We start from the raw sequence: 24,241 nt of genomic DNA, 5'->3' as shown, positions 1-24,241 counted from the left end.
TTGTGATGCCTCTAGCTTTGCCTTTCTTTTTCAAGATTGCTTTGACTACTCAGGGTCTTTTGTGGTTCCATACAAATTTAAGGATTGTTTGTGTGAGCTCTGTGAATAATGCTGGTGTCATTTTTATAGGGATTGCATTAAATGTGTAGATGGATTTGAGCAGTATAGACATTTTAACAATTTTGGTTCTTTTGATTCCTGAGCTTGGAATCATGTTTTTTCATTTCTTTATGTCCTCTTCAATTTCTTTCGTAAGTGTTTTATAGTTTTCAGAGTATAGATCTTTTACCTCTTTGATTGGGTTTATTCCTAGATACTTTATGGTTTTTGATGCAATTGTAAATGAGATTGATTCCCTGATTTCTCTTTTGCTGCTTCATTATTAGTGTATAGGAATGCAACAGATTTCTGTACATTGGTTTTGTATCCTGTGACTTTACTGAATTTGTGTATCAGCTCTAGCAATTTTTTGGTTGAGTCTTTTGGGTTTTCTGTATAGAGTATCATGTCATATGCAAATAGTGAGAAGTTTGACTTCTTCCTTGAGTTTGGATGCTTTTTATTTCTTTTTGTTGTCTAATTGCTGAGGCTAGGATTTCCACTACTATGTTGAACAATTGTGGGGAGAATGAACATCCCTGTCTTGTTCCTGACCTTAGGGGAAAATCTCTCAGTTTGTTCCCATTGAGGACAATATTAACTGTGGGTTTTTCATACCTGGCCTTTATGATGTTGAGATATGTGCCATCTGTCCCTACTTTGTTGAGGGTTTTTATCATGAATGTGTGTTGTACTTTTCAGATGCTTTTTCTTTATCTATTGAGAGGATCATATGGTTCTTATCCTTTCTTCTTTAATGTGGTGGATCATCACCTTGATTGATTTGTGAATATTGAACCACCTGCGCAGCCCAGGGGAAAAAATCCCACTTGATCATGGCAAATAATGTTCTTCATACACTGTTGGATTTGATTTGTTAGTGTCTTCTTGAGAATTTATTTGCATCCATGTTCATCAGGGATATTGGGCTGTAATTCTTATTCTTAATGGGGCCTTTGTCTAGTTTTGGAATCAAGGTAATTCTGGCCTGGTAGAATGAGTTTGAAATTTTTATTCCATTTCTAGTTTTTGGAACAGTTTGAGAAGAAGAGGTATTAACTCTTCTTTAAATGTCTGGTAGGATTCCCTTGGGAAGCCATCTGGCCCTGGACTTTTGTTTGTGGGAAGATTTTTGATTACTGATTCAATTTCTTTGCTGGTTATCAGTTTGTTCAAGTTTTCTATTTCTTCCTGTTTCAGTTTCAGTAGATTGTAGGTTTCTAGGAATTTGTCTATTTCTTCCAGATTGCCCAGTTTGTTGGCATGTAATTTTTCATAAGTTTTTCTTATTATTGTTTATATTTCTGTAGTGTTGCCTGTTATTTCTCCTCTCTCATTTGTGATTTAATTTATTTGGGTCTTTTCTCTTCTTTTTGATAAGTCTAGCCAGGGGTTTATCAATATTATTACTTTTTTCAAAAAACCAACTTCTGGTTTTGTTGGTTTGTTCTACTGCTTTTTTGTTTCTATATTATTGATTTCTGTTGTAATCTTTATTATTTCCCCTCTTCTGCTGGCTTTAGGTATGATTTGTTGTTCTTATTCTGGCTTCTTTAGATGTAAGATTAGATTATTTATTTGAGATTGCTCTTGCCTCTTGAGTTTAAGCCTGTATTGTCATATACTCCCCTCTTATGACCACTTTTGCTGCATCTCAAAGTTTTGGACCATCATGTTTTCATTTTCATTTGTTTCCATGTAATTTAAATTTTTTTCTTTAATTTTCTGGTTGATGTATTCATTCTTTATTAGCACTTTTTTCTTTTAAGATTTTATTTATTTGAGAGAGAGAGAAATTGAGCAGAACTGATGTGGGTGCAGTCAGCAGAGGGAGAGGGAGAAGCAGACTCCTTGCTGAGCAGGAAGCCTCATGAAGGGCTTGGTCCCAGAACCCAGAGATCACAACCAGAGCAGAAGGCAGGTGCTTAACTGACTGAGCCACCCAGGCACCTCTTTAGTAGCACATTCTTTAACCTCCAAGTATTTGTTTTCTTTTCAAATTTTTTCCTGTGGTTGATTCCAAGTTTCATAGCATTGTGGTCAGAAATTATGCATGGTATGATCTCAGTCTTGTATTTGTGGAGGCCTTATTTGTGACCTAGTATGTGATCTATTCTGGAGAATGTCTCATGTACACTTGAAAAGAATGTGTATTCTGCTAATTTAGGATAAAATGTTCTGAATTTATCTATTAAGGCTATCTGGCCCAATATGTCATTCAAAGCCATTGTTTTCTTGCTGATTATCTGCTTAGATGATCTGTTCATTCCTGGAGGTGGGGTGTTAAAGTCTCCCACTGTAATTGTATTATTATTAATGCATTCCTTTAAGTTTGTTTTTAATTGTTTTATATACTTGGGTGCTCCCAAGTTGGGTGCACAAATATTTATAATTGTTAGAACTTCTTGTTAGATAGACATCTTTATTTTGATATAGTACCCTTCTTTGTCTCCTGTTACAGTTTATTATTTTTATTTTATTTTATTTATTTATTCATGATAGACACACAGAGAGAGAGAGAGGCAGAAACACAGGCAGAGGGAGAAGCAGGCTCCATGCACCGGGAGCCTGATGCGGGACTTGATCCCTGGTCTTCAGGACCAGGCCCTTGGCTGAAGGTGGCGCTAAACCACTGAGCCACCAGGGCTGCCCTCCTGTTACAGTTTAAAATCTACTTTGTCTGATATAAGTATTGCTACTCTGGCTTTCTTTTGACATCCATTAGCATGATAAGTGGTTCTCTATCCTCTTACTTTCAATCTGCAGGTATCTTTAGATCTAAAATGAATGGTTGTAGGCAGCATATAGATGGATCTTGGTTTTTGTTTTTTGTTTTTTAATCCATTCTGATACCCTATGTCTTCTGATTGGAGTATTTAGTCCATTGATAGATATATATTTAGTGCCACTTCATTACTTGTTTCTGGAGATTTTCTTTGTTCCTTTTTAGTCTTTGTAGCTTTTGGTCTTTCCTTCCACTCAAAGAGTCCCCTTTAATATTTTTTGCAGGGCTCAGTGGTTATGAACTTTAGTTTTTGTTTGTCTGGGAAACTCTTTATCTCTCCTTCTATTCTGAATGGCAACCTTGCTGCATGTTTTTCTCATTGAGGATGTTGAATATATCATACCGTTTTCTTCTGGCTTGCCAAGTTTCTGTGGAGAGAACTGTAGCTAAACTTATGGGTCTTCCCTTGTAGGTTAGGGACTTCCTTTGTCTTGCTGCTTTCAGGATTTTTTCTTTATCAGTGTATTTTGCAAATTTAATCACAATATGTCTTGGTTGGCCTGTTTTTTGTTGGTTTCGAATGGAGTTCTCTGTGCCTCCTGAATCTGGATGTCTGTTTCCTTCCCCAGATTAGGGAAGTTTTCAGTCCTTATTTCCTCAAATAAACCTTCTTCCCCCTTTTCTATCTCTTTTTCTTCTTCTGGAACTCCTATAATATGAATGTTATTACATTTGATGGAACCACTGAGTTTCTGAAGTCTATTCACCCGATCCATAGTTCCTTATTTTATTCCCCAGCTTTATTATCTTCCATTATTCTCTCCCTTATATTACTTATTCTGCTTCTTCCATCCTTGTGGTCATTACATTCAGACAGTTTTGAATCTGAATTATTGCATTTTTCCCTGATTGTTTTTTAGCTCTTTGATCCCCCTGGTAAGGGTCTTCCTGATGTCTTCCATGTTTTTCTCGAGGCCAGCAAGTATCTGTATCTGTGCTTTAAATTCTTCATCAGGCATGTTACTTATATCTGTTTTGATTAGATCTCTGGCTGTGATTTTCTTACTCTTTATTTTGGGATGAATTCCTCTGTCTTGGCATTTGATCTAGGTCTCTGTCTTCTTTTCTGTGTTAGAAAATTCTGTTTTGTTTCCTGTTCCTGTGAGTAATGTTTTTATGAAGAAGCAATTGTATAATATCCAGGGCCTAGTGCTTTAGGAAGTGCCTCTGTTAAGTGCTGCATGTGCTCTGCTGCTATGTTTTGGCTGCTCTGTCCCTCAGGTCAGTCATCTGCAGAGGGTCTCCTTGCCTACAGTGAGGAGTGTTTGGACCTTGTCCAGGGTGTGGCAAGTTTTAACTAGGTGTGCTCTGGTCTGATTGTTAAATGAGACCTGATACTATTTTCACTAGAACTGAAGCTTTGCAGAACTCTGTGGTCAATAGATTTGGTGGGGGGTGGAGATTGTACTGGTCTTCTGTTTAAGAGGTCTGCTGCACTGGTTCTAAGGCACACTTGCTGGAGAAAAGCAGTACCAGCGGGGGGGTAGGGGGGTGGGGGGGTGGGGGGGTGGGGGGTGGGCGGGACCTGATGTAATCAGGTTAGGCAGCCATTATTGCCCTGTGCTGTTTACTGAAGTTGTTTTATGATGAGGGATGGGGGATGGAAATGATTCTTTGTCTCAATAGATGGGAGTCTGTGCTTGATCCTCTCAGGCAAGGCTCCCAAAGAGGAAATAATTTCCCCTTGTGCATCCTAGGCATTTTTCAAATTGCTGTTTTCACACTGTCCATCTCTGGGTTGCTTACCTGCCTGAAGTATGCAGTGCACTTTGGGCTCTATCACAGACAAACCTGCTGACTCCAAACTTTAGGAACCTGGTGTGGTGGGCACCCACACTGGTCTTCTATGTGAGAGTCTCACTGGGCTAAGATCAATGAAGGTTTGACCCAGAAAGGCAGTCACACTAAAGCACAGGGGGTTGGAATTTGGAGCAAAGCAGGCTAAACAGTCAATGTCTGTTAGTCACTCTCAGTACGTATTTCTGTGCTGATGCTGAGGGGCAGGGGAGTAAAATGGCCTCCATTGGCCCTCTTGTCCCTGGAGAGGCAACGGCACCTCTCATAGTTGCACTGCAAGTAGAGGGAATAGTCTTCCCTCTATCCCCCCTGCCCCCATGCACTGTAGGTGATCCTCAGATCATGTTATCTGCCCTGAGGTTGCTTTCATGTCTTCTTTCCAGGAGTAGGGCAGCACACTCAGGTCTCTATCCCGGCCAAGTCCCCATGCCTCTAAGACTCCAGTCTTTGAGCCCCACTGATTGCAAAAACTCATGGAAATCAGCCCCATTTGTTTTCTCAGCCAATGGCTTTGGGGAACTATTCTTTTGTGCATTTCTATGCACTCCACTCTCTCTCGCCTTTCTTGTGTCTAGGATTCTCTCCCCTCAGTAGCACCTGTGATCTGCTTCTCTCCCAAACCACTTTTTTTTTTTGTAACCTTGGGCAAGTTTATTAACCTCACTTTTCTAATCTAAACATTCACACAGATATAAAATGGTTATCCTAATGCCAGGTTCACAGCACAGTATAAGGGGCTAGCTAGCTCTCTAGCTCAATGACTGTAGAAAGAGAACATTGGAGACTCTTGTGAAGCCAATCTTGAAACTCCTCACCAGGATTTGAGATCACTGTTATCAATCTGGATTTCAGAAATAAATGCCTGCAATATTCTTGAACGGTCAGATTTCAGGGATGTCAAACAGGAAAGAATTAGGAGACGAACAAAGTCACTGCCCCTCCTGAGCAATGAAGAGCTCTTCTTTATCCCAAGCAAAAGCTTTGGCATCAATGTCTCTTTTGGTGGGCTCCATCTGCCTGTGTGGGCTTGGAATTCCTCTGAAAGAGGAAGAACCACTTCCACTGAGGTAAGAGTCCAGAGCCTGAGATTGTAGTTGGTGGAGCAACTCTTTATGGCACTTGTGCCTGGGCTAGCATAGCATTCTGGACTTCTCCTGGGCGTAGCCCACCCAACATTGTCAGTTTGTTGGTGAAGGGGTGCCACTGGCCCTGGATGCTAGGACTGTCAGTGTGGAAAGGCTTGCGGATGCGGATCACATCCAGGCCCGACTGGTTAGCCAGCTTCTTCTGCACCAGCGTCGCAATCTCCTCGATTGACTTGCAGTGGATGCTCTCCTCGCCCCATTAAGGCATTCGGCCACTACTCTGGGCACACAGCACCTCCTCGAGTCCACATATATTACGACCCCCGGGTTCCATCTTGCTTAAGTCGGCCACACTTCCTACCTTCCTCAATGTGGCCTCTTCCCTCCTTTTAGTTGTGCAGTTTCTTCTGTAAGTCCTCAGGTCAATTTTTTTGGGTATTCAGAATGATTTGATAGTTATCTAGCTGTGTTCAAGGGATGAAGCAAGCCTAGGGTCCTCCTACTATGCCATCATCTTAGGTCCACCCTCCCCCCCCCCACTCCCAAGGATGCCAGTTATAGAGAGTATATAACAAATGTGACTATGTTCTAATAAAACCTTATTTATAAAAACAGGCAACAGCCAGATTTGGCCTATGAGCTATAGTTTTCCAACTCTTGCATTAGTTCATTTAATTTTTTTTAAAAAAGATTTTATTTATCTATTCATGAGAGACCGAGAAAGAGAGAGAGAGAGGCAGAGACATGGGCAGAGGGAGAAGCAGGCTCCATGCAGGGAGCCTGACGTGGGACTCCATCCCGGAACTCCAGGACCACGTCCCAGGCTGAAGGCAGGCACTAAACCACTGAGCCACCCAGGGGATCCCATAGTTCATTTAATTTTTTAAAAAATGAGAATTATTATCTCCATTTTATAGATAAAGAAACAGGGACAGATAAGTAAAGAAAGCTCAAGGAAATTGCCCAAGTTCACACAGTGTTCAAGTTCTGGAATGAGATGTAATCCCAGGCAGTCTGTCTCTAGAGAACTGTTCTTCAGCCATGATTTTAAAAAGTGTATACACACATATGTGCATTTTTTTAAACTTTGTACTACATACTGTTTTGCATCATGCTATTTTTTCTTAATATCTTGGCTATCTTTCCACATCAACACATTTATAAATCTACCTCATACCTTTAAGTAGTTGTATAATATTCCATTGTTTGGATTACCTATCTATCAGTAAATATCTAGCTTATATTTGTGCATTTTCTTTTAAAACAATGCTTTGCTGAATAACCTCATATTGAAGTGTTTGCACACAGATACTCCATATCTAAGAATATAGGGAAAATTACTACAAGTGCAAGTCAGAGAGTCTATCAGTTAGAATAATTTTAAGAACAAAAACAAGCAAAATTGCAAAATCCCACTCCACGTTACTTTTAATAGAGGGGATTCAATATGGGGAGCCAGTTTCAAAGAGGTAAAATGTAGCCTGAAAGGGCAAATAGGCGACTTAAATATCGGTAACAGCATAAAGCTATTAGGGGCTGCAGAGACTAAGAAGTGGTAGTATGACCAGAGGCTGGAGCTGGAAGCACTTTTGGGGAGCTGGGACCATAGAGGGAAGGATTGTCCTGCCTGGTGAGAACTGGGTCATGCATGAGTCAGATGCAGCCACTGTTGGGAATGCCCTGGAAACAGAAAGGGAAAATAAATATACTAGCTTCTTCTATACTTTTGCTCTTCTATCTCCTGCTATTACTTCCCGTTGACTGTATCTATCTGGAAACTAGCGGGGAAAGGAGCCTGGGGACTGTAGTTTGCAGGGTTCAGCCTCTGTGAGACAGAGCTGAGCAAAAGAGTAGGAAATAGAGCAGAAAGCAAACAGGTCATGGCTGATGCAGAGTATTGTGCTTTCAATTTTGATATATGTTTCCAATATTTGCCTACCAAAGAAGCTGCAAAGATTCATAGTTTCAATTAGTATATCTATTTTCCAATAAGTTCTCTAGCACCATGAATTTTTCCATCTAAGTTAAAATGGTATTTTGGTGTTTTAATTTGCATTTGCTTAATTATGAATGCAGCTGAACATCTTTTTATTTGCTTATATACCATTAATATTTATTTTTTCTGTTAATAGTAGGTTCACATCCTTTGCCAATTTCTCTATTGAATTGTTGTACTTTTCGTTGTAAGAGCTCTCTCCCTCCCTCCCTTTCCTTCTTTTTCTCTCTCTCTCACTCTGTTTCTCTATATGTATATAAAACATAAGTGTTTTTAACATTTTGATCGTGTGTTTTAATTTTCATGTAGTTAAACATGAATCTTTTTCTTCTTCATGTCCTCTGGATTAAAGATTTTGTCTCCTACATAAGAAGCTTTTCTTCCTGCAAGATTATAAATATATTGGGATAGAAGAACACTAAAAATTTTTTCTTCCTTTTTTTTTTTTTCTGCTGTAGCTGGAGACCATCATGATGGCTAACACTTTGGGTCTCTACTAGGTTAGAATTGAGAATATCCTCTTGTACATCCTATTCCTTCCCCATTAATCTCCAAAGGAATTTCTTTTTTAAGATTATTTATTTATTTATTTATTTATTTATTTATTTATTCACGAGAGACACACAGAGAGAGAGGCAGAGACACAGGCAGAGGGAGAAGCAGGCTCTATGCAGGGAGCCCGACGTGGGACTCGATCCCAGGATCAGGCCCTATGTTGAAGGCAGGCGCCAAACCACTAAGCCACCTGGGCTGCCCTCCAAAGGAATTTCTTAATGAGAGAAACTCTTCTCTTCCTATCTAAGATATGAAATGTGATTAAATTGGAATTTAAAACAATATTTTATTTATTTATTCATGAGAGACACAGAAAGAGAGGCAGAGACATAGGCAGAGGGACAAGCAGACTCCCCATGGGGAGCCCAGTGTGGGACTCAATCCCGGGACCAGGATCATGCCCTGAGCAGAGGAAGACACTCAACCGCTGAGACACTCAGGCACCCCAAATTGGAATCTTTGATTGGCCTCCCATTTTATATCTAGATCTGTACTATGCCTTGTCTACTCTTGAGTCTAAATTTTTATTGTGGGATGTGGGTTGTAATGAAGAAGGCCTTGAATTAAAAGGGAGTTGGAGATAGTATTGGAATAGGAGTAAAGTGTCATTTCTCTAATATATGCAAAAGTTTTCTCAGCAAAAGGCTAGATAAGATCCCACACTGAAACTATCCCATGAAATTAATAAAAATATGCTCCTCAAAAGCAGGAACTGTGTGAGTTTTGTGTTTAACCAATTTACCCTAGCACTTGGCAAGGTACATGGCAAGGTACATAGCAAATGGCATGGTACAAGACTCTTAAATACATGTTTATTGATTTGAAGAGTCTTTAAGTCAAAAGGGTCTCTTACTTGTCTAACATATCTAGGCCCTAAGGAGTGATGACTACAAGGGTCTTAGGAATGGTGTTTCTGCTACTGTGATGTACCATAATATTAATTTATTTATTTTCAATGTATACCACCTTGCTCTCTTAATGATATCTTAAAAGCTACTTTTACCTCTTCTTTAGGCCACAATGTCACAGAAAGAGGAGTCCCAAAATTTGCTAACTTATGAAGAGTTGAAAAGATTAAGATGCCTATGTACAAAGCCATTTAATTCTTAAAACCAGTTCTTTACTTCATACAAACTAGATGGAATTATAGATGGGAATTGGGAGAAGGAGACAGAAGAGCAGGTTGCTTGCATGGAGAAGTAAAAGGAAATGGAGTCTAGGAGGAGGAAGGATGGAGAAGAGGGCCTGCCATCATGAGGAGCAGGAAGGATGGGGAAGTCTACTCCTATCCCATCCAGCCCAAATAAACACATAATCTGAGGGCAATCCACCATTCAACAATTGTGGATGGTTATAGTCATTGTAATTTGATGATGAGGAACTTTGGTGTTTTACGTGGATAAATGAAGGTGCAAGGGAAATCTCACCACCTCTAAATAAAGGGCAAGTGAACAGCAGAAGTTAGGACTTTGCCTGTGATTGAGTACATGTGTACATTGTCCGATTGTTTCCTCTTTTTGGTTATAATGAATACAACCACTATGAACATTTGGTACAACTTTTTGTGAGGATGTTTCCATTTGTTTTCCATTTCTTTTAGGTACATATCTATAGGAATGAAAATATATCCCAGGAATGAAATTGTTGGGTCCTGTGGTAACTATGTATAACCTTTTGAGGAACTGCCAGACTATTATCCAAAGCAGATGTACCATTTTATATTCTCAACAGCGATGTATCAGATTTCCAGTTTGTCTGCATCTTCACCACACTTGTCTATCTTTTTGATTAAAGCCATCACAATGAGCATGAAGTGGTATTTCATTGTGGTTTTGATTTACATTCCTTGATGGTTAATGACATTCACCATCAATGATATTCATGTGCATATTGGCCCTTTATATATTTCTTTGGAGAAATGTCTATTTGGATCCTTTGTCCATTTTTAAATGGGCTATTTATCTTTTTATTATTGGGTTGTAAGAGTTTTTTATACATTCTGAGTATTAGTCCCTGGATATGATTTGCAAGTGTTTTCTCATATTCTGTGGGTTGTCTTTTCACTTTCTTTATAAGTTTTTTTTTTCTTTATAAGTATTTTGAAAGGAAAAAATAGTTTTTGAAGATCTAATTAGTTTTATTAAGAGATTCATGAATTGAGCAGCGTCCCATCTAGCAAGTAGAGGGGATCCCCCAAAATACAAAATTTTTATGAAGGCAAAATTTCTTCTGTTGCTTGCACTTTTAGCATCATAACTAAAAAACCATTGCCTGACTCAAGGAGGAAGATTTATGCTTGAGTCTAGTTCTAAGAGTTTTAGCTCTAACAAAGACCTAAGGTCTTCAGTCCATTTTCAGTCAATTTTGTATGAAGGAAATAGAGTGCTGAAAGAGGAAGGAGGAAGTAAGGGTCCAAACATGATTCTTTTGCATGTCTATTGAATGATCCCAACACCATTTATTGAAAACACTGTTCTTTCCCCCATTGAATTGTCTTAGCACTCTTGTCAAAATCAATGGACCTATATTTTTCTTAAACTCTTCAATGTTTCTATTTAAATGTGCAGTATTTCCTACCAGAATTTGACTGATATAGTAACTGGTACCAGAAGCGGTTCCAGGAAATGTTCCTTTAAAGTAGGATTCTGGGAGATGCCTGGGTGGCTCAATGGTTGAGCAGCTGCCTTTAGCTCAGGGCGTGATTCTGGTGTCCCGGGATTGAGTCCTGCATGAAGCTCACTGCAGGGAGCCTGCTTCTCCCTCTGCCTATGTCTCTGCCTCTCTCTGTGTGTCCCTTATGAATAAATAGACAAATAAAATAAAAAAAAATAGGATTCTAGGATTTGATTGCTAACATTTTTGAGGACCAATGACTAAATTGCTTAGTGAAACATTGATAACTCATAGAATGTAGTGGCATCACAATTACAAAAATAATTACAAATTATTTTATTTTTATTTTATTTATTTATTCATGAGAGATACACAGAGAGAGAGGCAGAGACATAGGCAGAGGGAGAAGCAGGCTCCATGCAGAAAGCCTGATCCCAAATTATTAATAGCAGCATGGGATGATGCACAGGTCAAAGGCATAGGGAGATCAAATCACTATGGCATTTAATTGCTGTCACGACAATAGAAATTATAAAAATTTTAGGCTTGTTGGAAATTTCTGATGGCCCTAGAAAGTGTAAAGGACAAATTATAGGCTTTGGATGCTTGATTCAGAAACTGAATGAAAGATTAGAAAGCCTTCGTTGCAGACTAAGTATGGCTAAAAATCAAGCACAAGGGCCAGATTTAATGGTTGCAGAGTTATAACAAAACTGACAATCAACTCTGTCATGATCTCTTTTGTAAAAGACACCTGTGGGTAAGAAGTAGACCTTGAGACAGAGGACTGGTTCATTTTGGCAGAGTTGAATGAAGTCAAGAACTTTAAAATCCTGAATACCCACACCCACTCACATGCAACCTTTTTTCTTAACACAAGGCAGATCCCTCTTAGCTGTTTGAAGAAACCAATCTTCCCCTGTATGAAATTATTTTAATGACTATAGCTTGGGCAATGGTAAATTATTAAAGTCATTAAATTATTTTAATGACTATACCCAAGATGATAACAATTCTCTGAATCCCCTCTACCACCTTTCATTCTTCTTAGTCCCATAGTGAGAATTAGATCCAACACAAATGTCTTAGATTGCTAGGGCTACTATACAAAGTACAACAAACTGGGTGGCATAAATGATAGAAATTTATTGCCTTATAGTTCCAGGCTAGAAGTTCAAAATCAAGATATTGCCAGGGTTGGTTCCTTCTGAGACCTATGAGAAAGAATCTGTTCTATGCTTCTCAACTAGCTTCTGGGGATTTTCTGGCAATCTTTGGTGTCACATGCCTTGTAGAAATATCACCCTTATCTCTGCCTTCACGTTCATTTGGTGTTCTCCCTGTTTGCACGCCCTGCCCCCCCGCCAACCTCTTTTTGAAGATTTTATTTATTTGAAAGACAGAGAGAGGGAGAGCAGGAGCAATGGGAGGAGCAGAGAGAGATGGAGAAGCAGACTCCTCCCTGAGCAGGAAGTCCAATGTGGGGATTCATCCTAGAACCCTGGAATCAGTATCTGAGCTGAAGGCAGATGCTTAACTGACTGAGCAACCCAGGGGCCCTGCATATTCCTTTTTATGTCCTTTAGAAGGACATCAGTCATATTGGATTGGAGTCCACCTTAATGACCTCCTTTTGACTTGATTACCTCTACTTGATCTCTAAATAAAGTCACATCCTGAGATAGCAAGGGTTAGGAACTTAGCACATCAAATTTTGTGTAGACATAGTTCAACCCAGATGGGAAACATAAGACCTTATCCAGGAGGAAACAGCCTATATATGAAAAAAACAAAAACAAAGCAAATTTTCAGCAATTTTATTGGGAAGAATCTGGGGAATGGATATGTGATTAGATTCCAAAGATGTGAGACCAGTGGTGATGAATGTAAGATTTGACTGGGCTGAAGTTACCAATTGGGTACTCCTCTATCAATTAGAATTTGATATGTTGACTCACACTTAGAAGCATAAATGTTCTCCTAAGTTGGCTAATTGAATCTTGGGTCCAATTCATTGCTCATCAACTTCCCAAGCATAGTGTAGAAGAAGGAGTCTAAAGGCTCAGAGAAATAAGAATGATAGCATGAATCTATTATGATTTGCTTGCTCTGCCACTGTGAACCACATGCCTCTCTGGTATAAGGAGGACAATCCTTATACCAGTGTATTATAGAATGCTTTAGTAAGGGGACACCAACATCCTTATAAACTCTGTGGTGGCTGTTCTTTGCCAGCTGAAGATGTCAGTGAAGAATATTGTCAAGAACCCTCATCTCAAATGGAATGAAAAAATCCAGAAGTGGAAGAGACGTGGCAATCCTTAAGCTTCAGTAATAAGGTGAGCACAATTAGCAAAAGAACACACAGAGATGAAGCAATAATCAGTGTATAACCTATAGGGATATGTGACAATGTATAATTGGTCACAAGACCTTGGGAATTAAATACAAGAACAGCCTACCAACATGCCTCTTGCATATTCAGACAGCGATTCTAGGTATAGTAGGTAAAAACCTAACTTATGTTATTACATTGTAATATAAACTTAACCAGTTTGTAGAACTAAACTAGTTCACACACTGGGAGCTCAAAGGACTCTGCAATGTGATCACAGTTGTGTTTTGTGAGGCTTTAGTAAAACTTTTCCCAAGGACAAGTGGCCACTTGCCAGTGCGAATAAACTAGAAAAAGGTAAATATCTTTTGGGGTTATTTGGTATTGGTTTTGAACTGAAGCTAATCCTCAGAGACAAAAAATAAGCAAAATAAGATAAAGCAAAACAAAACAAAAGCCAACAAACAAAATCCACCAAGTCCACTAGTCAGGGTTTGACCTTATGAAGCCAGGTGACAAACAGAATCTTGACCAGAGTCAGTTTCACAGTGGGTCCAATGCCATAATGGAGCCATTCTACGGTTGCTTCCCTACTCTCAGAATGTATGACGGAAAAGGAATATTTAGTAACTGTTCTTTGATTGATAGAGTGAGGGCCATTACAGTAAGAAGGTTCAAGTAGAAGCCTACTAAGATAGTGTTCCAAAAGTTATTTTGCTTCCTTGGGAAAATTCTAAAAGTTTGTATTATCAACATACACTTGAAAGATGCAAAGTGGTGCATCTTTGAGGGGACTTTCTGCCACAGTCTCACTTAATTCTCTACTGGTGCAAAAGCCACATGTATTTTAGAAAATGACTAGGTGACCGGAAATTTAATCAAAGAGTGATGCCAATCACAGCTATGATCCTGGGTGTGGTATATTTATGGAGCAAATCAACATAGCCTCTGAAACTTGGTATGAGCTAATGACCCAGTACATAATCCCTCTCTGTCTCTCTTTCTAATTCCTTCTAGCAAGATAATCAAAAGCAGCTTGCCTTCATGTGTCAGGGGTAGAAATAAACATCCACCATCTTACTTCTGGGCTATGTCTCTTTTTCTCCTCCATATGTAGTTTTCATTTTAAGATTTATTTGTTTATTTTGAGAGGGAGAGAGAGCACATGTGAGCGAGGGGAGGGGCAGAGAGAGGGAGAGAGAGAGAATCTCAGGCAGACTCTCCACTGAGTAAGAGCCTGATACAAAGCTCAATCTGATGACCTGAGATCATGACCCAAGCAGAAACCAAGAGTTGGACATTTAACAAACTGAGCCACATAGATTCCCCTTCCATATAGAGTTTTTATTCTTCTCTATCTTGCTCTTTCCTGGAAGAGTGACCTTAATGGACATAATCTTGCCAGAGAATGGTAGATAAACTGCACACAATTCAAGACCTGCCTCTTTGGTGGATTTCTAGGGGTCCAGTGGCTTGAGGATATGTTGGGATTGCCCTCTGAAATGTAAGAAATTGCTGCACATGGCATTGCACCGCAAGGAGAAAGATGCATCATGCTTGGAGGACCTCTTTAAACTGATATATTGCCCCTTCTCATTTATCAGGTAACCCATAAGGCTTCCAGTTTTAAGTAAAGCCCAGAGTTAGAAGTTATCCTAGCAAGTTTAAGGTACAGTGCAAGCTTTCCTGTTACTTGTACAGGTAATGGCAGTCCCAATGATATTGGAAGTACCTTTGAGAGGCAGAGATGCTGCATTTAGCCTCCAGGAGGCCTGAATAGAAGAGTCGTAGTAGAGACCCCCAGAGTTTTGGAAGAAGACCACACCTTCTTCTTCTGACAACTATTCTTCATCTGAAAAGTAGCTCTTCACTTGCTCCTAGGACCTGGTAGAGACTGACCCATTAAATGTGGAATATCCACGTATTTAGCTCACCCAAACTGCCAATCACAAACTAAGCATTACATGATGATCAAATCAGAATTTTACATGGGTACAACATTTTATTTTTGCTATAACATTTTATTATTTATAATGGCAATATTATAAATAAAATTAGGCCCAAGTAGATTCAAGAAGTACAATTAAACTGCACAAGTGGATGAGCCAGAGCTGCTTGGTAACTGCATTTACTATTTTGCTGCCTTTTCTTCATCTCACATTTAAGGTTTTATATGGAGTGTTCAATGCCAAGAAAGAGGAATAGGAAAAAATGCAGGCCTGATTTGTGGATGAGATTCATGATATGCTGATATCAGCAAAAATGGAAGACCACTGCACTATATCCTCACTTAAGGGTAATTCTGAGAGTGGATGAGAAACCTTCCCTAGGGCAGATATCTGGATCATATATTTGGTGGTGTGCTTAATAAAAGAGAGGTAACCTGAGATCTGTATCTACACTAATTCATGGCTAATGATTGATTAGTTACACAGAGACTTGATAGCAAGAAGATTGGAAGATTGACAACAAAAGAAAAAGGTGTGGGGATAGACTTTGGAGAATGGGCATAGAATGGGGAGATATTATTGTCACATTAAGTGCCACCAGAGGGCATCCATTCTGGAGGAAGAGTCAGTAATGTAGACAAGATGGCCTATACTCTGACTATGTACAACCCTCTTTCCCCAGTCATCGTAGTGTTTGCTTAATGGTCCCATGTACAATTGTTCATGGTGGCAGGAAAAGTAGCTATGCATGGTGTTATGGATTGAATTGTGCCTGCACCTGAAAAACTCAAATGTTGAAGCCCAAACCAAGTATCTTAGAATATTATTGCATTTATAGATATAGGGCCTTCAGAGCACAGCTACTGTCCAGGGCCTCTAGATGATACTGTGTCCTCATGACCCAGAAGATAGGGGCACTACTTTGGTGGGACCAGAGGACTAAGGCAGGTTATTCTTCAGCCTTAAAATCTAATGGGATTTACTCTGCTACATTTATGGAATTGCTTGGGACTTGTGATTCCTTTCTTCTTTCTGACTTTTCCCTTTTGGAATGGGAATTTCTGCCCATGCCTGTCCCATCAGAAATAGCTAGCTTGTCTGGCTTCACAGCTTCAGGCAATGGAGAGGAATTTTCATCTCAAGGTGAATCATGGCTTGAATCTCACCTACAATTGACTTAGATAATATATAGATTAGATCTGGGATGTAGGGGTAGTGCTGAAATGGGTTAAGACTTTTGAGCTATTGGGATAGCATTTTACATATGAGAAAGATATTAATTTGGGGGATCCAGGAGGTGGAATGTTATGGACTGAATGGAATACCAAAATTCATATGTTGAAACTCTAAACCTCATAGCCTCAGAATGTGACTGTATTTAGAGATAAGGCCGTTAAAAAGGTAATTAAGTTAAAATAAATCCAGAAGAGTAGGCCCTAATCCGATCTGACTGATGTCCTTATGAGAAAGGGAGATCAGGGGCACCTGAGCGGCTCAGTCAGTTAAGCATCTGATTCGTGGTTTCAGCTCAGGTCATGATCTCATGGGTCATGAAATCAAGCCCGTGTTGGGCTCTGTGCTCAGCGGAGAGTCTGCTGGAAGATTCTCTTCTCCCTCTGCCCTTCCCCTCACTCATGCACAGTCTCTCTCATCAATCAATCAATCAATCAATCAATCAATCAATCAATCTTTAAAAAACAGAAGAAGCAATCAAGATATGCAGAGAGATATTAGGGATGAGTGCCCACGAAAAGGCCTTGTGAAGACACCATGAGAAAGTAGCCATCTGCAAGCTAAGGAAGAGACCTCAGGAGAAAGGTTTTTTTGTTTTTGTTTTTGTTTGTTTGTTTGTTTGTTTTAAATTTTTTTTTTATTTATTTATGATAGTCACACAGAGAGAAAGAGAGAGAGGCAGAGAGACATAGGCAGAGGGAGAAGCAGGCTCCATGCACCGGGAGCCCGATGTGGGATTCGATCCCGGGTCTCCAGGATCGCGCCCTGGGCCAAAGGCAGGTGCTAAACCACTGCGCTACCCAGGGATCCCTTGTTTGTTTTTTTTTTCCTGCATCAGAATTATAATTTTATTAAATTCCATACAATGAACTAAAAATTTGAGGAGCTCTATATTGGACTATATTTAAAATAAAAATAAGTTTCACAGTATGTAATATAGTCCCATTGATGTTTATGGTGTATTGCCAACACCTTGATCTTAAAAGACATTTAGCCTCCAGAACTGTGAGAAAATATTTGTATTGTTTAAGCTACCCAATCTATGGTATATTGTTATGGCAGCTCTAGCAAACTAATACACATGGATTTAACAACATCATCTTCTCCTCACCAGATTGAGGTTGTGGCTACTACTACTAACAACAAGAAAGGACTGTGATGAGCCTGAATATGGCATCATTCCCTGAGAATTCAGGCAATCCTGTGGCAGAGTGATTACACGGAATCCCTTCCATCATGGAGATGGAGCAACTTATCACAGGGATAGACATACATTTCATTCAGGTCTAATCTTACTTGCCCTGACAAAAGTACTTCTGTCAGTTTATGTGTATGGTATCCACACACAGACTCAAATCAGAGCATTAACTTTACAGCAAACAAATTGACAATGTACTCATGCCCATAATATTCACCTGTCTTAACATGTGTCCCATCACCTAGAGCTGCTGAAGTTACCCACCAGGAGAGGATACCTTGTGAGGTTGGCACACCATCCTATAGTATGCACTTTATGCCTTCAGCCAGTAACTAATAAATGTTTCTGAGAAGAAAAGAGTTAACATCAGGCCTGTGACTCATTTCCTCCCTACCAGGGACATGAGAGGAAATGGTTGACATTAACCATCCTGCCCTATAAACACACTAATGGCATTTGCTAGTGGAAATGTATAGGGAGTTCATTATCTAAAAATGGCTTTTTAACAGGCTATACCTGTCTGTCTTGATATCTTACTGTTAATAAACCTGGAATTTATGGATTGGTGTACATGACTAACTGGTTTATGAGAATTAGTTATGCAAACCTTTCTATCTACCAAATGACTTTCTCTGAGAATACACTGTTAAGTGCTCATCTATTACTCCAAAACCAAAATGCATTCCAGGGTGGAAGAAAGGGGGAAATTAGGAAGATGTGTGCCTCCAGGAATAAATGGTACACTTGTGTCTATATCCTGTATTTATCAATTGAATCACTGGCAAAATTTGGTGTTGGTAAGATCTATGATTCATATGAGTCTGTTTTGACAATCTAATTATTTGTGGCAATTCAGGTCCATCTTTTCTACAACTGTGACAGAGAAGTCTGGGAGCCAATGGGATAAAGTGTGAGTAACCTTTTTCACTATTACACCCAATAGCAGAGGTAAGATTATGGAATGAGTGGTAGAAGAAAGAAGATATAATTATTATCATAACTTTATAACTAAATACAGCACTTGAAAAATTAGTAAACACATTTTGTGTTAATGACTTTTCTCCCCTTTTTTTTCCCCCAATTTATACAAAGAGCTGTAGAAATTGCATAATGTTTTTGGTTTCAGGTTGAAAGTATGACTAAAGTAACATCATCCCAAGATAATCTGATGATTGATTAGATTTTGTGTGTCTCTTGTTGTTGCCTTAAAGATTGATTTGAGAGCAGGAGGAGAGGCAGAGGGACAGGGAGAGAGAGAATCTCAAGCAGACTCCCTCCTGAGTGCAGAGCCCATCTTGGGGCTCCATTTCATGACCCTGAGATTGTGGCTGAGCCAAAATCAAGAGTCAGACATTTAACTGACTGAGCCACTCAGGCACCCCATGTGTTTCTTGTTTTGAAGAACAAATTTCTCATTTTGTCCAAGGACAAAATGCACGATAAGGAGTATAAAGGGTAGTGTGCCGTAGTTTCTATTTGCCCATGACTTAAGTCCCTGTCCCTTTCCACCCTGTTGTGTGTCCATGGGATTGGATCATTATGGACTACACCAACAGGCTTCCTTGCCCTTGGTTTCTGTATTGGTCTTCTATAACGGCTATAAAAAATTACCACAAATTTAGTGAATTAAAACAACACGCATTTGTTATTTTACAGTTCTGGAAATCAGAAGTCTAATGAGTTTCACTGGGATAAAATCAAGGCGTTAGCATGGCTGCATTCCTTCTGGAGGCTTTAGAGGAAAATCTCTTTCTTTGCCTCATCCAGCTTCTAAAGCTCATAGTTTATGGCCCCTTCCTCTATCTTCATAGTCAGCAACACAGCATTTTCAAATCCCTCTCTCTGATTCCTCTTTCACTTTCACTTCTCCCTCTTTCATTTTTTTTTTAAAGATTATTTATTTATTTATTCATTCAGAGAGAGAGAGAGGCGTGGAGACACATGACATTTTACAGGAAGCTTTTTTCTATAAATTCATAGGTTCTGGGTTTGGTTACCATAGCATTCCTAGACAACTAGATACATTCTGCTAAAAGCATTCTATACCTAAGGACTCCTAGCAAGTACCACTAGCTTCTTTGCCAGGAGATCTATTTCTTAGAGTGCTCACAAGAAAATTAGATCAGATCTCCTCCCTTTCTTCTTTGCCTGAAGGGCCTCCCAGTAACAACAACAACAAAAATTGCTAATCTGCTACACAACAGTCCTTCTTTTCCCCATATATCATTTACATATGAATAAGAATTGGGTGGTTCTGAGAATATAAAAACTGGTTGGCTTATATTAAGCTTAATGGTCTTTAAAACCCTAAAAGAGGGCAGCCCGGGTGGCTCAGCGGTTTAGCACTGCCTTCAGCCCAGAGCCTGATCCTGGAGACCTGGGATCGAGTCCCACGTCGGGCTCCCTGCATGGAGCCTGCTTCTCTCTCTGCCTGTGTCTCTGCCTCTCTCTCTCTCTCTCTGTATCTCTCATGAATAAATAAATCAATCTTAAAAATAAAATAAAATCTTTAAAAAAAAAAAACAAACCTAAAAGACATTTGTATGTCCTAGGATACAATTAAATTTAAGGGTCTTTAAACTTAGAAGGAAATATCTTGAACATATTTTAAAATATACATAGAGTTTAAATGCAATCCAAATTTTAAAGAACTATAAACTACTCTGTATATACAGAAAGTCTTCTATTCCTTCACCCTCCAAAGTACATCAAACAACTTTTCTTTCAGTACATTTGTAGACGTCTTCTGAAATGTTACTTCATCCCCCAACATACCCTGATGAAAGGAGCTTTTCTTTCTTCTTTCTTCTTTCTTTCTTTCTTTCTTTCTTTCTTTCTTTCTTTCTTTCTTTCTTTCTTTCTTTCTCTCTGTCTCTCTCTGTCTCTCTCTCTTTCTTTGTTTCTCTTTCCTCTTCTCTTTTTTAGAGAGGGAGAGAGCTTGTACAAGTTGAGAGGGAGAGAGCTTGTACAAGCAGAGGGCAAGGGAGAGAGAGAATCTCAAGCAGGTCCCATGCCCAGCATGAACCAGGATTTGGGGCTCAATCTCATGAAACTGAGACCATCACTCCAGCCAAAATCAAGAGATGGACACTCATCCAACTAGGCCACTCAGGCGCCAAAAGGAACATGTTTTAATATTAAGTTGAACCATACAAAATTCTGAATTCTTGATTGTGTCAGCCTGCAAGAATAATAGTCTCATACAATTAGACCAAATGCTGTATGGGCACTACCCTATTTTGTCTCTAAATGTAAGTTGAACAAAATATGTAAAGAGCCAAAAGAAAAATATCATAGTGATACAATAAAGCAAGATTGTGAAGAAGAAAAAGCTCTGATTCAAGTTAGGAGACCCTGACCCTAGTTTCTCCTTCACCACCTACTAACTGTATTTGAGTAAGTCTATTTATTTCTCCTAAGTTTATTTGTCTTGCCTCTCAAATCAGACTCTAAATGTAGACAATTAAACCACAATGAGATAGATACCACTTCATACCCACTAGGATAGATATTACTACAAAAAACAAAAAACAAAATAACAAGTATTTGCAGGGATGGAGAGAAACTGAAACCCTCGTGCATTGCCGGTAGCAATATAAAATGGTTTAATGCTGTGGAACCGGTTCAGTGGTTCTCAAAGAGGTAAACATAGAATTGCCATATGAACTTCTACTAGGTGTACAACCAAAAGAATTGAAAACAATTACTCAAACAGATACTTGCACACCAGTGTTCACGGAAGCATTATTCACATTAGCTAAGAAGTGAAAACAATCTAAATATTCATCAATCAATGAACAGATAAAATGTGATGTATATCCAGGGAATGTTATTTGGTCCTAAAAAGGTATGAAATTTTGATCTATGCTACAATGCAGATAAACCTTGAAAACGTTGTGCTAAGTGAAATAAACTGGACACAAAAAGACAAATATTGTCTGATTCCACTTATATGAAGCACCTAGAATAGGCAAATTCATCAAGATAGAAAGTAGAATAGAGGTTACCAAGGGCTGGGGGAGAGTAGAATGGGGAACTATTGTTACATGAATACAGTTTCTGTTTGTGATGATGAAAAAATTCTGGAGATGGACAGTGGTGATGGTTGTATAGCACTGAGAATGCACTTAATGCCACTGAATTTTGCACTTAAAAATAGCTAAAATGATAAAGTTTGTATTATGTATTCTTATCATAATAAAAATGTAGATAATTAATCATTATAGTGCTATTATTTTAACATATATTTCTATTTTACAATAGAAAAAGTAGATAATTAAAATCAAATAATTTCAATTATTTCTTATTGTCATTAAATTCACCAAAAAAGAAACCCCACAAACTTTAAAAAATGAGTAATAAAGTGTATTCCATTAGCATGTATTGTTTTCTCTTGTTTTAAAATTTTATACATATGAATATATATGCAATAAAATTTTAAAAATATATATTTAATTTTGGAAATAATTTATATAATGAGGAAAAAGACAAATTATGTGACAAGAAATGACAAAAAGTAACTTTTGAGGAAGATTGCAAATTATCTTAAGCAATTTAGAAAATTTGCAATTTCCTGAACTTAACAGAACTAACGGGGGAGCATTTTGAAGAAGGATGTGGTGAGAAGGTGTCTATTGGTTTGTCAAAAAAATGTAACTCCGAAACAGCTGATATTAAAAGATAGATAGCAGGTGTCTTGTAATTCTTCATATTGTTGCTTCATAGATGACTTGAAATAGTTCAAAAGGGGGATGATTACAAAATTCTAAATGTGTTCAACAAGTATTGAGCTGTTGTTGTTGTTTTGAGATTTTTAAATTTTATAATGCTCCTCTCACTCCAGGATTCAAGCAAATGTTATGTGGCAGTTGGGCTAGTAGCCAGGTGTAAGAAGAAGAGAGGAACCTCTGGAAGCCTCTCCTAAAGGAAGAGAAAGTTAAAAAGGCCATATTTCTTTCAAAGAAAAGGTGCTAGAGTAAGAAATGAGAATAACAATGCCTGATGCTCAAAATATTCTACTAGCCACAGCCTCTGACTTTAATGCAATTAAATTAAAAATTAATAAAAAGATCACATACATTTTATTTGTTAATTTAAAACTGTAACATTAAACAACCTAAGGAAGGAAGCAGAAATCATGACAGAAATTAAGAAATCCTAAACTGAGTGATAATGAAAATACTAAATATCAATTCTTCTGGAATGCATCTGAAGCAGCTTATACAGAAAATTTTTTAGTTTTAGATATTTTTAGGAAACAAGAAAGGCTGGAAATTAAGAGCTTAAGAGGTTAAACAAAAGAACAATTGAATAAACAGAAGAAAGTTAAAAAGGAAAGAGCAGAAAATAAGAAACTAGAAAGCAAAAACACAATAAGGATCTGAAGAGCCAGCCAAAAGTTGGTTATTTGAAAAGACTGATAAAACAAACTTCTCTTAAGACTTAAAAAAAAAAAAAAATAGAGGAAGGCCACACATAATTAATGTTAGGATCAGGGCAGCCCCGGTGGCTCAGCGATTTAGCGCCGCCTACAGCTCAGGGCGTGATCCTGGAGACCCAGGATCGAGTCCCACCTCAGGCTCCCTGCATGGAGCCTGCTTCTCCCTCTGCCTGTGTCTCTGCCTCTCTCTCTCTCCTCTCTGTGTATTCTCATGAATAAATAAATAAAATCTTAAAAAAAAAAAAAAAACGGGGTGAGAGTGGACATCCCTGTCTTGTTCCTCAGCTATTAGAAATGACAAATACCCACCATTTGCTTCAACGTGGATGGAACTGGAGGGTATGATGCTGAGTGAAGGAAGTCAGTCAGAGAAGGACAAACATTATATGCTCTCATTCATGTGGGGAATATAAATAATAGTGAAAGGGAATATAAGGGAAGGGAGAAGAAATGTGTGGGAAATATCAGAAAGGGAGACAGAACGTAAAGACTGCTAACTCTGGGAAACGAACTAGGGGTGGTAGAAGGGGAGGAGGGCGGGGGGTGGGAGTGAACTGGTGACAGGCACTGGGGGTTATTCTGTATGTTGGTAAATTGAACACCAATAAAAAAAATAAAAATAAATAAAAATAAATAAATAAATAAATAAAAACGGTAGGATCAGAAAAAAGGAAAATGTAATAGCAGATTTAGCAAATATTTAAATAATGCATAAAAAAGAAAATGATTTAAATAATGCATAAATAGCAATTATACAAATTTATGCCAATATATTAGAAAATTTAGATTAAAAGTTATTTTTTTGTGGGGGAGGGGATATAACTTAGCAAGACTTACTCAAGAAGACATAAAAAGCCTAAGTAGTTCTATCACCAGTAAAGTACTTCTAATCATGAATTTAAAATATTCCCATGATAAAGAATTAGATCCTAAGATTTTAGGTGTGAATTATATTAAACCTTTAAAGAAGAGATTATTGGGGCAGCCTGGGTGGCTCGCAGTTTAGTGCCGTCTTCAGCCCAGGTTGTGATCTTGGAGACCCAGGATCGAGTCCCATGTCTGGCTCCCTGCATGGAGCCTGCTTCTCCCTCTGCCTGTGTCTCTGCTATTGTAACTATACAAACTCTTCCAAATAATAGAAAATGAGGGAAAGCTC

The 24,241-nt window shown here is 38.6% G+C and overlaps 1 long non-coding RNA gene across 7 annotated transcripts in view; it reads left to right on the top strand.

The window, feature by feature from the left end:
- LOC112665588 (uncharacterized) overlaps nucleotides 1–23,001 on the top strand; it is a 119,551-nt gene extending 96,550 nt beyond the window's left edge. For 6 of the 7 annotated variants that reach the window (XR_007406308.1, XR_004809858.2, XR_004809856.2 and 3 more), the window contains one exon: nucleotides 9,918–10,119. This is a non-coding gene — a long non-coding RNA (uncharacterized LOC112665588). Of the gene's footprint in view, nucleotides 1–9,917; nucleotides 10,120–13,165; nucleotides 13,270–18,501; nucleotides 18,556–22,488 lie in introns of those variants that run through there. The other variant, XR_004809857.2, reaches the window with a different exon arrangement.
- Nucleotides 23,002–24,241: the final 1,240 nt, after the last annotated feature.

The sequence above is a fragment of the Canis lupus genome, chromosome 27, assembly GCF_003254725.2.
Source record: "Canis lupus dingo isolate Sandy chromosome 27, ASM325472v2, whole genome shotgun sequence".
In the NCBI taxonomy this organism is placed as follows: domain Eukaryota; kingdom Metazoa; phylum Chordata; class Mammalia; order Carnivora; family Canidae; genus Canis; species Canis lupus.
The sequence above is the reverse complement of the archived record's forward strand: the minus strand, read 5'-3'. Positions and strand labels throughout refer to the sequence as shown.